Source organism: Salvelinus namaycush, chromosome 15 (assembly GCF_016432855.1).
Source record: "Salvelinus namaycush isolate Seneca chromosome 15, SaNama_1.0, whole genome shotgun sequence".
NCBI lineage: Eukaryota > Metazoa > Chordata > Actinopteri > Salmoniformes > Salmonidae > Salvelinus > Salvelinus namaycush.
In genome coordinates, this window is record NC_052321.1 from 10,995,808 (window position 1) to 11,009,433 (window position 13,626).

Consider the following 13,626-nt stretch of genomic DNA (forward strand, 5'->3'; position numbering starts at 1 on the left):
TAGTGAACAATGGATAAGCAACAATGGGTGTGACGGATAGAAGTAGTCACTACAGGTGTGATCAAGCCTTACATCAAAGTTGCCTGAAGCTGAATGGAAAGTGCTATGCTCTGACCAGTTATTCAGAAGAAAATCCTCTGTGACTGTCTAATTCACATATGTTAGCTTACCAATTTGGACCCAAAACAAACACATTCTACACATTTACAAATTACCTGTTTAACGTGTTATTACAACCATGGTGTTATTTTGTAACTGAAGCTAACAGCAGAGCCTTGTCTGGCAGCGAAACAGTTCATTCAGCCTCATTTACTACCTTTAACCCTTGTGTGGTGTTCGTGTCTGTGGGACCCATTTTCAATGTTTACTAAAAGAAAAGTGATACAATGAATTATTTTTTCAACCTGAGACTCATTGGCTCATTTTCTGTGAAGAACATGTAAAATAACACATTTTCATTGAGTGCACACTGTGCACCCTTGTAACGTTTGTCGTCTGAAGATGAGGAATCATCGGACCAAAGCGCAGCCTCGTAAGTGTTCATGTTAATTTATTAAAACAGAACACTAAACAAAATAACAAAGAGAATGAAACGAAACAGTCCTGTATGGTACAGACACAAAGACAGAAAACAACTACCCACAAAACACAGGTGGGAAAAGGCTACCTAAGTATGGTTCTCAATCAGAGACAACAATAGACAGCTGCCTCTGATTGAGAACCATACCCGGCCAAACATACAGAAATAGAAAACATAGAACACAAAACATAGAATGCCCACCCCAACTCACGCCCAGACAAACCAAAATAGAGACATAAAAAAGGAACTAAGGTCAGGGCGTGACAACCCTCCTACACATTTGTATTACATATGTTCTGGTCCACTGAACCCGAGGGTAATGAAAGTGTGGAAAAGTGTGTGTGTGTAGGTGAAAACAAGTAAAATTTAAACAAAACGGTTTGCTGTGTGCCTTCACTCTGTCTTCCTCCTCCCTGGGCCTGTCGTTTCAACATAGCACCTGCCTGTCTCCCGCTTTTCTCACACTCTTTACCCTTTGTAGTATGTGAAACTACACAATGTCTTGCGGGAGCCTGCACAATGTTATTACAATACATTATTTCGATACATTATATCGCAGTATTTTCCCACACTACCCCAGCCAGGTGCAAATTGGGGGAGGGACACAACAAATAAATTGCTTTGCATGTGTGGCTCCCTACCACAATCAATCAGTATGCATCTCCTTAACTACAAAGGAATTGAACACAGTTAATGCCTGGAAACATTGGTATAGACATGTAATAGGCCTATTGCCTTGGTTAAAGCTTTCTGTCTGTAATGGCATTAATATGAAATGTAATTTAGCTTTGTCCTTGCTGAACTTGCATATATAAATAGTTCATTTCTGACCAGGCCATTGATAAGTGCACATTTGATAGCGAATGTTCACTCATAGTACCCCGTACAGTAGGAGGCGGTAATACACATTATGGGTGTAAACTCCCAATAAGCCTTAAAGAAGAATAAGAAGAAGGCGGCGCATAACAAAAACGTTCGCTGACAAATGTCGTCCTTCCAGTGCGTCGCGCGGAGCAGCTGATTTTTCCCGTGTAGTTGCTAGGCATTTTCAAGGTAGGCACATCACCTTGGGATATTTACAATGTTATGCAGATATAAGCTCGGTTTGTGTCTTGTGAACCACCGGTTTCGAGGCGGGTGAAAGGGACGTTGCTCAGTTGCAAGGGAGTCCTCAGACATTATTTTCATGATTTCCTCATGCAGCTACTGTAACTGTCATTCGATACTGCTTGTCAGCTGTGGTTTTGATTCGCCTGCTTTCGTTATCCACGTAGTCTTATTTATATTGAATTGAATATCCTCTTCGTTTATTTCCATGATACATGGTCGAATGTTTTAGCCTCTTCGTTTTGGACGGATACGTTTAGAAGTCACCACCAAAAACAATACTCTAACCAGGGGTGTAATCATTAGTCTCAACAGTTGCAAAACGGACTGAAACGAGAGTTTCTAGTTGACAAATTCAGGTAGGTCCCTCCCCATTTCGTTCAGTTTGCTTCCTTTTAAGAAACGTTTTGCAACATAATAGGCGTAATGAATATACACCTATAACGATACTCTCTGTCTGTCACAATGCCTCTCGAGTAGCAGCAATCAGCCACCTACATTTTATCCAGTAGATAACCTTCTGAAGTTCTGCTTTCATCGCTCCTGGGGTAATTTTATAACCAAGAACACGGCGCTGTCACAAAAGGCCAGGTAATTTGGTTTATTTCCAATATGTGCACCACCGAGTTGTTCACATGACAGTAATGTCTGAGAACCTTAACAGTAACTGCGTTTCCCAAACAGCCGAGGCTACACTGTTGCATCTTGTTATAAGCTGAGAAGGACAATTAGAACGGATTTGCTTTGCGAAATACAGGCTGATATTGTCAGCTGCCCTCCAGTCAGGGCGTGCAAGATGTCACAATTTCAGATGAACTAAACCTCACCGTTTACATTGTACAGGTAGGCTGCTGTGACACTTTTTGGTGCAGGAAGATAGTGTTGCAGCCTACTGTAGGCTTTTTGTTACAATATTAGGCCTACTGAAAATTACATGAGGCATTATAGGAGGGTGCCAACATGATTGGCTGTAGTTCTGGAATTACCTGTTGTCAGTAGCAAGCTGTTTTGCATTTTGTCGTTTTCATGTCTCGTTGATACTCCGAGCTCTCCAAATTGTTTTGCCAAGACTATATGTTCATCAAGTCAGGAGTACAACAGTGTTGATTTCATGAACTGCTGCTTTTTGTGTTGCTGACACTGCAACCACATGATCATTATTCAAGAACAGTGGCTCTTCAGCAACCATGGGACTGATGCAGTGCTGGTGTCAGATAGGCTGTTCATGTTGGATATATGATGCACAGCAAGGTGACACCCTAAAACATTATTGAGAGTCGATTATTCCCCTAGGCTACTGTTCTAGTGAGTGTCATCAACCAGAATACGGGAAATGTAAGCACTATGTAGTGATACTATACATATGAATATCAAAGATTCCAGGTAGGAAAACATATTGCAACAAAACAAAAAAGATGACACCATATAATACATGAGTACATATCAATATTAATTCCAACCTGTTTGGACTGGTTGACTGCTCTCTCTCTGAGCTCTTAAATGTCATACGGTACCTTGCCATGGCGTTTCCATTTGAAGCAGCTATCGGTTGCATTGAAATGAGTTCACTAAGTGACAAGCCACTCAGGGGAAAATGGACCTGGATTTGCATGAGGGGAAGAATGTTTTTCAATGGATGTGATATGCTGGTAATGAGAGGCAGGCTGAGAATACAGTGTACCTGCCAGCCTCTTGGGAACACAATCAACATTACACTCCCCAATCCCTCAGAACTGTGAGTCCTGCTCAAACATCCACCTGTACCATCAGAAAGCCCCAGTGAATAATACTGACTGACTGCAGCCTTGAGTATTCCTTTTAATTTAAACAGGCATTGCATGTACCTGGGTGTAGGAGTGTGTATTGTGGTGGTGTCAAACACCACAAGCCCCCTTTTCAGTAATAAATACTTGGGCATTTCGCAATGTGCCTCTAAGCATTTTATGGTTGTTGGGTGTGGCTTGGCATGTAACATGAACTGCTGTGGTGTTTAATACTGCTATTGAATGAAAAGTTGCTTGGTTTTGAGAAAGGAACCTCCTAATGGTATTTTATTGAATGAAGGGATTCTTGGCTGCTGTACATTTAGGCTACTCAATCATAATGTATTGATCATTGTCACTAAATAAACATTAGGGCCAACTTTGTCATCTCCTCTGGTAGGCTAGTTCTATAAAGATATGCCATGTTAATGTTATACATGACTGGGCAATTCCAGCATGTTGAAATTGTGGGTAAGCTTATGCTATGCACGGCCCTACCCTAAGTCGTTTTTAAGGTTGCCACATTCGATCACAATGTAATCGCACAAGTATGGAGGTGGGAGTAACTTAAAAACACTGCTCACGCCTTGACACCGTTAAGCCTGGCTCACTTTGGCAGTTTGAAGTGACTCAAATATATACACTGCTCAAAAAAATAAAGGGAACACTTAAACAACACAATGTAACTCCAAGTCAATCACACTTCTGTGAAATCAAACTGTCCACTTAAGAAGCAACACTGATTGACAATACATTTCACATGCTGTTGTGCAAATGGAATAGACAAAAGGTGGAAATTATAGGCAATTAGCAAGACACCCCCAATAAAGGAGTGGTTCTGCAGGTGGTGACCACAGACCACTTCTCAGTTCCTATGCTTCCTGGCTGATGTTTTGGTCACTTTTGAATGCTGGTGGTGCTTTCACTCTAGTGGTAGCATGAGACGGAGTCTACAACCCACACAAGTGGCTCAGGTAGTGCAGCTCATCCAGGATGGCACATCAATGCGAGCTGTGGCAAGAAGGTTTGCTGTGTCTGTCAGCGTAGTGTCCAGAGCATGGAGGCGCTACCAGGAGACAGGCCAGTACATCAGGAGACGTGGAGGAGGCCGTAGGAGGGCAACAACCCAGCAGCAGGACCGCTACCTCCGCCTTTGTGCAAGGAGGAGCACTGCCAGAGCCCTGCAAAATGACCTCCAGCAGGCCACAAATGTGCATGTCAGCATATGGTCTCACAAGGGGTCTGAGGATCTCATCTCGGTACCTAATGGCAGTCAGGCTACCTCTGGCGAGCACATGGAGGGCTGTGCGGCCCCACAAAGAAATGCCACCCCACACCATGACTGACCCACCGCCAAACCGGTCATGCTGGAGGATGTTGCAGGCAGCAGAACATTCTCCACGGCGTCTCCAGACTATGTCACGTCTGTCACGTGCTCATGTGCTCAGTGTGAACCTGCTTTCATCTGTGAAGAGCACAGGGCGCCAGTGGCGAATTTGCCAATCTTGGTGTTCTCTGGCAAATGCCAAACGTCCTGCACGGTGTTGGGCTGTAAGCACAACCCTCACCTGTGGACGTCGGGCCCTCATACCACCCTCATGGAGTCTGTTTCTGACCGTTTGAGCAGACACATGCACATTTGTGGCCTGCTGGAGGTCATTTTGCAGGGCTCTGGCAGTGCTGTTTAAGTGTTCCCTTTATTTTTTTGAGCAGTGTGTGTGTATGTGTATATATATATATGAGCTGACTCGAATCTGTTCTTTTGTCCTACAGTCTAAACAGCCAAAAAGCACATAGAATCAGATATTTCAAACAACATTTCACCTTCGTAGATGGTTTGAAATCGGATACAAATGAGATTCCTGGCCATGTGACTCTGATTTATTTGCCCTCAAGTGGTTTTAGACTGTTATTTGGCATATCCTGTTTCTAGTTACTCTGGCAGTTTTGACAAGAACATGTGTAGCTAACTAGCTTTTAAATTATTATAATATTATTTTTTACAAATGAGTGAATGTGCTAGAAAGCCAAACCGCTAGCTAGAAAGGAATTGTGATTTTGAACGTTCAAAGCAACTGGTAAACGTCCATGGCAGGCATTGTTGTCTCCTTAGCTTGCTATATAACTTCTGAGTGATAGGAAGCATGAGCACCACCACCACCAATCAGCCTACACCACTGTACGCACACCTATCGTTACTATGACAACTAGCGGAGCCAGGTCAGCAAAATGACTGCTGTCTGAACGACTTGGTCACTTCTAACTTGCTGTTTGGACAGTCAGTATTTCAAAACTGATTTGACCATAAAGGCCTGCAGTGTGAACAAGGCTTTAGAATGCGATGAATCTGTTTAGCGCCATTGAACTTGTTAAACATGACAAGTTACTCATGTAAGTAGCTCAGGCTGATTGTGACTGCATGGCCATGCCAGAAATGTAACACCCATTCAGTTTAAACAGAAGCACTTACCCCGCTAATGAATGCCTACTCATTACCTTTTAAATCCAGTTAGGCTGGCTTCTTAGGGATGCGTGTGTCACTCAAAGTCTGCGTTTTGCTGCATTGAAAATGTATTGTCTGTCCTGGCTAGATGTTATATAATAATTTGCCGTTATATGACTTTGTGGTGGGGTTAAAATGGTTCGTTCAAGTTGTAGGAGGTTAGGTTACCTAATCGTTTTCAGTGTCATTCGCATTCACCAGACTGCCGGGCCCAAGTGGTGGGGAACGTGGCGTGAGTCGGGAAACAAATGATTGAGTGTTTGAATGGTTCCTGAAATGTTTATTGCTCCGAGGGGCGCATTGCCTAATGGCCAGCATCCAGCCCAACAATCATAACAGTATTTGGAGGCATCCCTAATGGTATTGTACTGTAATTACTTTTTTTCGACAGAGCTCGCTCCTCGCTCACAGTGCTCGCTCACAGTGCTCGCTCGGCATTTTGGAGTGCGTGGCTCCCTCGGCTGTAGCTTGCTCGTCAGACAGGTTAGCCTTTGTGAAGTCAAGCAAGACTCATGCAATGAATGCAGTCAATGCACCATGATCCACAAAAGACTAGCATCTCTACGTTTGTGTTTTGAACAGAGAACATAGTGTGCAGTGCCATGAACACCCTCCAGGCCTAACTCTATAGCACATCGACAGTATGTTTAATCCTTGATCAAATTGTGTACTGCAAAGGTATATACATTAATCTCTGTCAATAAGCCTCGGGCTGGCCTGACAAACTCCACTGCAGCAGTATAGTGTAAAGTAATAGTACCTCTCTTAAAATGGATACACGCTTTACACGTATGCTCAGTAGAACTATAAACCCAGACCTTTAGAACATGATAGCCATATAGGCTTTGATTCTTGTGATTTGAGGCAAAAGGTCATAGGCCTGCAGCTCTGTAGGCTGGGTAATGATAAAGACCCATTAAGGGGTTCAGCGAACTAGTAGTGAGCAGCATACTGTACACTTATGTAATTTCACTGAAGAAAAGGGTGAAAATGCTTTAAGTGCATGCATTAGTCATTAACTGGCCTTAGAGCCCATACTCGCTTCCTATTAAGCCAGTCCCCATGGTGTTTTGTTTCTCCTTTTTGACATGTTAAGTCGCATACCTTACTCGTTTGAGTGTTCCTTACCTTAAGTGGGTTCTATCTAGTCTAGGGCCTCACTTTTCAGTGCATCAAACAAAACAGGACGTGAGTTTTCCTAAGTACACTACATGACCAAACGTATGTGGACACCTGCTCGTCAAACATCTCATTCCAAAATCATAGGCATTAATATGGAGTTGGTCCCCCTCCCCCCCTTTGTTGGGCTGTTTTTTTCCAAGATGGCGTAGCAGTTCAGATGTCTTTGTCTCTACTGACTCTCCCGTGTATAGATCTTTTTTCTTTGTATATATTTCGTATATTTTTTATATTTTTAACCTCAATTTCAACATACTCTCCTGCAACCCACCTTACCCAATGTGATATGGATCTGCTATTTTCTATACTTTAGAACCGGAACCCCCAACAGAAGATAGCCAGCTAACTAGCTAGTAGTCAGTTAGCCACTGCTAGCGGTCATCAGCTAACCTTAGCCTGTCAACTGCCAGTCTTCCCTGCGCGATTCAACACAGAGCATACCAGACTGCTTTTTCTCCACCAAATCTCCACATCTCTGGATTCCTACCGCAAGCTCTGAACCTTTTCACCTGGGTCATCGCAGCTAGCTAGCTACTATCCGAGTGGCTACTCCTGGCTAACGTCTCTGTCCCGAAGCAAGCAACAGTTAGCCTGGAACTAGCCTCGTGCTAGGCCCTATCCCGGCTAGCTGAAGAGGTCCATCAGCCACTCCTTGGGCTACAAAACCTATTTTGCCAATTGGCCTGTACCCCTTTTACTGCCGACACGGAGCCCCGCCGATCCATCATGACTGGTCTACCGACGTAATCTGGCTGAGGGGGTTTCAACAGGCTCCTCTGTCGCGACGTCCCCTGAAGGCCCATCCGCTAGCCGTGGCCCGCTAGCTGTCTAGAGCATATCGGACTGTTAGCTGAATAGATCCATCAGCCAATTTCTTGGGCTACAATACCTATTTTGCCAATTGTCCTTGACCCTTTTACCGCCTACACGGAGCCCTGCCGATCCATCACGACTGGTCTGCCGACGTAACCGTCCGAGGGGGCTACAACAGACTCTTCCGTCGTGACGTCCCCCTAAGGCCCTTCTGCTAGCCCCAGCCCGCTTGCTGTCTGAATCGCTGTGTCTCCAGCTCGCTTATCTACTCACTGGTCTTTATGATCACTTGGCTATGCATGCCTCTCCCTAATGTCAATATGCCTTGTCCACTGCAGTTTTGGTTAGTGATTGTCTTGTTTCACTGTAGAGCCTCCAGCCCTGCTCAATATGCCTTACCTAGCCCTTTTGTTCCACCTCCGACACATGCGGTGACCTCACCTGGTTTAAATGTTGTCTCTAGAGACAAAACCTCTCATCGTCACTCAATGCCTAGGTTTACCTCCACTGTTTTCCCATCCTACCATACCCTTGTCTGGACATTATGCCTTGAATCTATTCTTCTGCACCCAGAAACGTGCTCCTTTTACTCTCTGTTCCGAACGCACTAGACGACAAGTTCTTAAAGCCTTTAGCTGTACCCTTATCCTACGCCTCTTCTGTTCTTCTGGTGATGTAGAGGTTAATCCAGGCTGTGCAGCGCCTAGCTCCACTCACATTCCCCAGGCGCTCTCATTTGTTGACTTCTGTAAATCAAAGTTTGTTACGTGCGCCGAATACAACAGGTGTAGACCTTACAGTGAAACGCTTACTTACAGGCTCTAACCAATAGTGCAAAAAAGGTATTAGGTGAACAATAGGTAAGTAAAGAAATAAAAACAACAGTAAAAAGACAGGCTATAAACAGCAGCGAGGCTATAAACAGTAGCGAGGCTACATACAGACACCGGTTAGTCAGGCTGATTGAGGTAGTATGTACATATGGTTAAAGTGACTATGCACACAATACAAATAGGGGCACACAATACAAATAGTCCGGGTAGCCATTTGATTACCTGTTCAGGAGTCTTATGGCTTGGGGGTAACAACTGTTGAGAAGCCTTTTTGTCCTAGACTTGGCACTCCGGTAGTAGAGAGAACAGTCTATGACTGGGGTGGCTGGGGTATTTGACAAATTTTAGGGCCTTCCTCTGACACCGCCTGGTGTAGCGGTCCTGGATGACAGGCAGCTTAGCACCAGTGATGTACTGGGCCGTACGCACTACCCTCTGTAGTGCCTTGCGGTCAGAGGCCGAGCAATTGCCATACCAGGCAGTGATGCAACCAGTCAGGATGCTCTCGATGTTGCAGCTGTAGAACTCTTTGAGGATCTCAGGACCCATGCCAAATCCTTTTAGTTTCCTGAGGGGGAATAGGCTTTGTCGTGTCCTCTTCACGACTGTCTTGGTGTGTTTGGACCATGATAGTTTGTTGTTGATGTGGACACCAAGGAACTTGAAGCTCTCAACCTCCTCCACTACAGCCCTGTCGATGAGAATGGGGGCGTGCTCGGTCCTCCTTTTCCTGTAGTCCACAATCATCTCCTTTGTCTTGATTACGTTGAGGGATAGGTTGTTATTCTGGCACCACCCAGCCAGGTCTCTGACCTCCTCCCTATAGGCTGTCTCGTCGTTGTCGGTGATCAGGCCTACCACTGTTGTGTCGTCTGCAAACTTAATGATGGTGTTGGAGTCGTGCCTGGCCGTGCAGTCGTGGGTGAACAGGGAGTACAGTTGGGGACTGAGCACGCACCCCTGGGGAGCTCCAGTGTTGAGGATCAGGGTGGCAGATGTGTTTTTACCTACCCTCACCACCTGGGGTGGCCCGTCAGGGTGTCCAGGATCCAGTTGCAGAGGGAGGTGTTTAGTCCCAGGATCCTTAACTTAGTGATGAGCTTTGAGGGTATTATGGTGTTGAACGCTAAGCTGTAGTCAATGAATAGCATTCTCACATAAGTGTTCCTTTTGTCCAGGTGGGAAAGGGCAGTGTGGAGTGCAATAGAGATTGCATCATCTTTTTGGGCAGTATGAAAATTGTATTGGGTCTAGGGTTTCTGGGATAATGGTGTTGACGTGAGCCATTACCAACCTTTCAAAGCACTTCATGGCTACGGACGTGAGTGCTACGGGTCTGTAGTCATTTAGGCAGGTTGCCTTTGTGTTCTTGGGCACAGGGACTATGGTGGTCTGCTTGAAACATGTTGGTATTACAGACTCAATCAGGGACATGCAACCTTAAAAGCCTTGTTTTCATGCATGTTAACATTAGAATCCTCCTCCCTAAGTTTGTTTTATTCACTGCTTTAGCACACTCTGCCAACCTGGATGTCCTAGCCTTGTCTGAATCCTGGCTTAGGAAGGCCACCAACAATCCTGAAATTTCCATCCCTAACTAACATTTTCCAACAAGATAGAGCTGCCAAAGGGGGTGGAGTTAGCCTGCAGAGTTCTGTCATACTATCTAGGTCTGTGCCCAAACAATTCAACTTTCTACATCTAAAAATCCACCTTTCCAGAAAGAAGTCTCTCACTGTTGCCGCTTGTTATAGACCACCTTCAGCCCCCAGCTGTGCCCTGGACACCATATGTGAATTGATTGCCCCCCATCTTCAGAGCTCATACTGTTAGGTGACCTAAACTGGGACATGCTTAGCACCCTGGCCGTCCTACAATCTAGGGTAGATCCCCTCAATCTCACACAAATTATCAATGAACCTACCAGGTACAACCCCAAATCCGTAAACATGGGCACCCTCAGATGTCATCCTGACCAACCTAACCTCTAAATACACCTCTGCTGTCTTCAACCAGGATCTCAGCGATCACTGCCTCATTGCCAGCGTCCGTAATGGGTCTGCGGTCAGACCACCCCCTCATCACTGTCAAACGCTCACTAAAACACTTCAGTGAGCAGGCCTTTCTAATTGACCTGGCCCGGGTATCCTGGAAGGATATTGACCTCATTCCGTCAGTAGAAGATGCCTGGTTGCTCTTTTTAAAAGTGCTTTCCTCATCTGAAATAAGCATGCATCATTCAAAAAATGTAGAACCAGGAACAGATATAGCCCTTGGTTCACTCCAGACCTGACTGCCCTTGACCAGCACAAAAACATCCTGTGGTGTACTGCATTAGCATCGAATAGCCCCCCACGATATGCAACTTTTCAGGGAATTTAGGAACCAATATACACAGGCAGTTAGGAAAGCTAAGGCTAGCTTTTTCAAACAGAAATTTGCATCCTGTAGCACAAACTCCAAAAAGTTCTGGGACACCTATATAGTTCATGGCGTATAAGAGCTGCCCACTACACTAGTGCTAGGAAACACTGTTACCACCGATAAATCCACAATAATTGAGAATTCCAATTAGCATTTTTCTACAGCTGGCCATGCTTTCCACCTGCCTCCACCATTTCTCCTTTTTTTAATTAGAATTGATTTATTATATTGTGCATCCCTAGTTAAGAGTCCATCTTACAACAGAAACGGACTCAACCACAAGAAGGCATGGCTGTCCCGTCTAGTCAGATGTTTGGTTTTATTTTTTTAAAGTATGACAGTTTTTGTTTTCATCCATGACCGTCGGTTATACAGATTCTGCTGGCCCTATTAGGATACATGGCAGCAAAGTGTTTTGAAAGGTTCAGGTAGTTCCTCCCTGATTGTCAGTTTTCTTCCATTTGGTGCCTAATGAACACGACCCAGGCCTTGTGTAAGTCAGCTTCTGTGGTCGACACCAGAGAGGGCGGCAGAACTAGTCTGAGTGAATGGGAAGAGGAGAAGTGTAATGTGCTTGTTCATCTATCTTTTTTCTTACTTGGATTCTGAAATAGGGTGTTGGGCAGGTGTGAACCAACGTGTTGCGTGAGGTGTTATCCCAGGCTGTCTGTCTAGCCTCATAGGGAGATAGGGGGGAAAAGAGGAAAGTAAGACGTGTTTCCACTGACTACCATTATGTCACAAGGCCATGGGTATGTAGAACATTGTCAATACAGAATCCTTTCTATGGAAAATACAATACATTATCTACTTAGTACACTGCTTACTATCTGAATTACCTTGTACTCTCCTGGTGGATACTCTACATGGTACCCTGCTTACTAGAGATGGGACCAAGTCACTATTATGCAAGTCGCAAAGTCCAAGTAGAACGGGTCGAGTCAAGAACAAGTTGTGGTGCATTCTAAGAGCAAGTCAAGTGTTGAACAAGTCATTGCATTTTTTTTTTTTTAACTACAAATCTTTGTATTTGAGGCTACGAGACAGACCTTTTCATTATTTTGTCCACCAAATATGTTGGTAATGTCCCAATTTTAAATATAACACATTCCAAATGCAACTTTAATAATAAAATTATTTAAATTTCTACTTCTCCATCTTAGTCTCTGACCTGTTTGGAGAGCTCCTTGGTCTTCATGGTGCCGCTTGCTTAGTGGTGTTGCAGACTCTGGGGCCTTTCAGAACAGGTAGGGGTGTGTGTGTATACTAAGATCATGTGACACTTAAATTGCACACAGGTGGACTTTATATACTAATTATGTGACTTCTGAAGGTAATTGGTTGCACCAGATCTTATTTAGGGGCTTCATAGCAAAGGGAGTGAATACATATGCACGTACCATTTTTCCGTTTACATTGTTTTTGATACAAGTTATTTTTTTCACTTCACCAATTTGGACTATTTTGTGTGTCCATTGCATGAAATCCAAATAAAAATCCATTAAAATGACAGGTTGTATAATGCAGCATTTTTACTATTTCGTTAAGGGGGATGAATACTTTTACAAGGCACTGTATGTAGTTCAGTGGTTCTCTAACGTTTTGACCCGCGATCCCCGCACATGCGTGCGCGCAAAATTGCTGCGTAAATGTAGCCTGTCATTACAGCCATAAACAGTGAAGCATTTTCAAAACACATGACACAGAAATAAACTGTTTTACACATGCATTTTGAGATGAAAGTCATTCATGTTAGCAGGCAATGTCATGTCACATTGTCACTTCTCTGGAGTTGAGAGCAAGCAGGATAATACCTACCCTACCTGTATGCAGAGGTTGTTGCAGGAGACAAATGGAAAGCATGGTCTGTCACCACGCTGCCTGCCTGCAGAATGTTTGTTGCCTACTGGGTAGACCCTTTTTTCCTCACAAATATCGTAACATATTCTTGCTAATGTATTACCTTATCCCATAATATTGAATGTAGTGCTATGTTACAGCGATCTCCAGACATATGTGACCCGTTTATGGAAACTAGGCGTATGTCGCGGGTCACTACTTCACAGGAGAGCTGTTTGAACGTAACCTTTTTTTTTTTTAAATCAAAATGTGTTTGGCAGAAATGCATTCTCGAACATGTGAACTTTCATGTGCCTTTAATAACAAACTTGTATGCCATCTGTAAATACAAATACAATTGTTAAATTACGAGCCTAGTTGGTTTAGCCACAGAAAAAGTCAGCAACCTTCCCGCTAGCCATGATTGGCTGAGATAATTAGTGGGCTAGACATGCTGAGAGATGAGTTTGGATTGGTCTGCCATATAGCACGCTTCTGTCTAACGCAGCTTTTTTTATGTATCACGTAGCAAAACTGCATAAGTGTCGCTCTCCACTTTCTGGAGGACCGAGTTCAGTGGAATTT

General features: G+C 44.2%; 1 protein-coding gene across 3 annotated transcripts in view; it reads left to right on the forward strand.

Moving 5' to 3' along the window:
* The first annotated feature begins 1,525 nt into the window (after window positions 1–1,525).
* The window catches only part of LOC120060184 (probable E3 ubiquitin-protein ligase RNF144A-A), a 63,440-nt gene continuing 51,339 nt past the window's right edge, over window positions 1,526–13,626 (forward strand). For all 3 annotated transcript variants that reach the window (XM_039009316.1, XM_039009319.1, XM_039009320.1), the window contains exon 1: window positions 1,526–1,633. The gene's annotated coding sequence lies outside the window, so the exon portion shown is untranslated. The remainder of the gene's footprint in view (window positions 1,634–13,626) is intronic.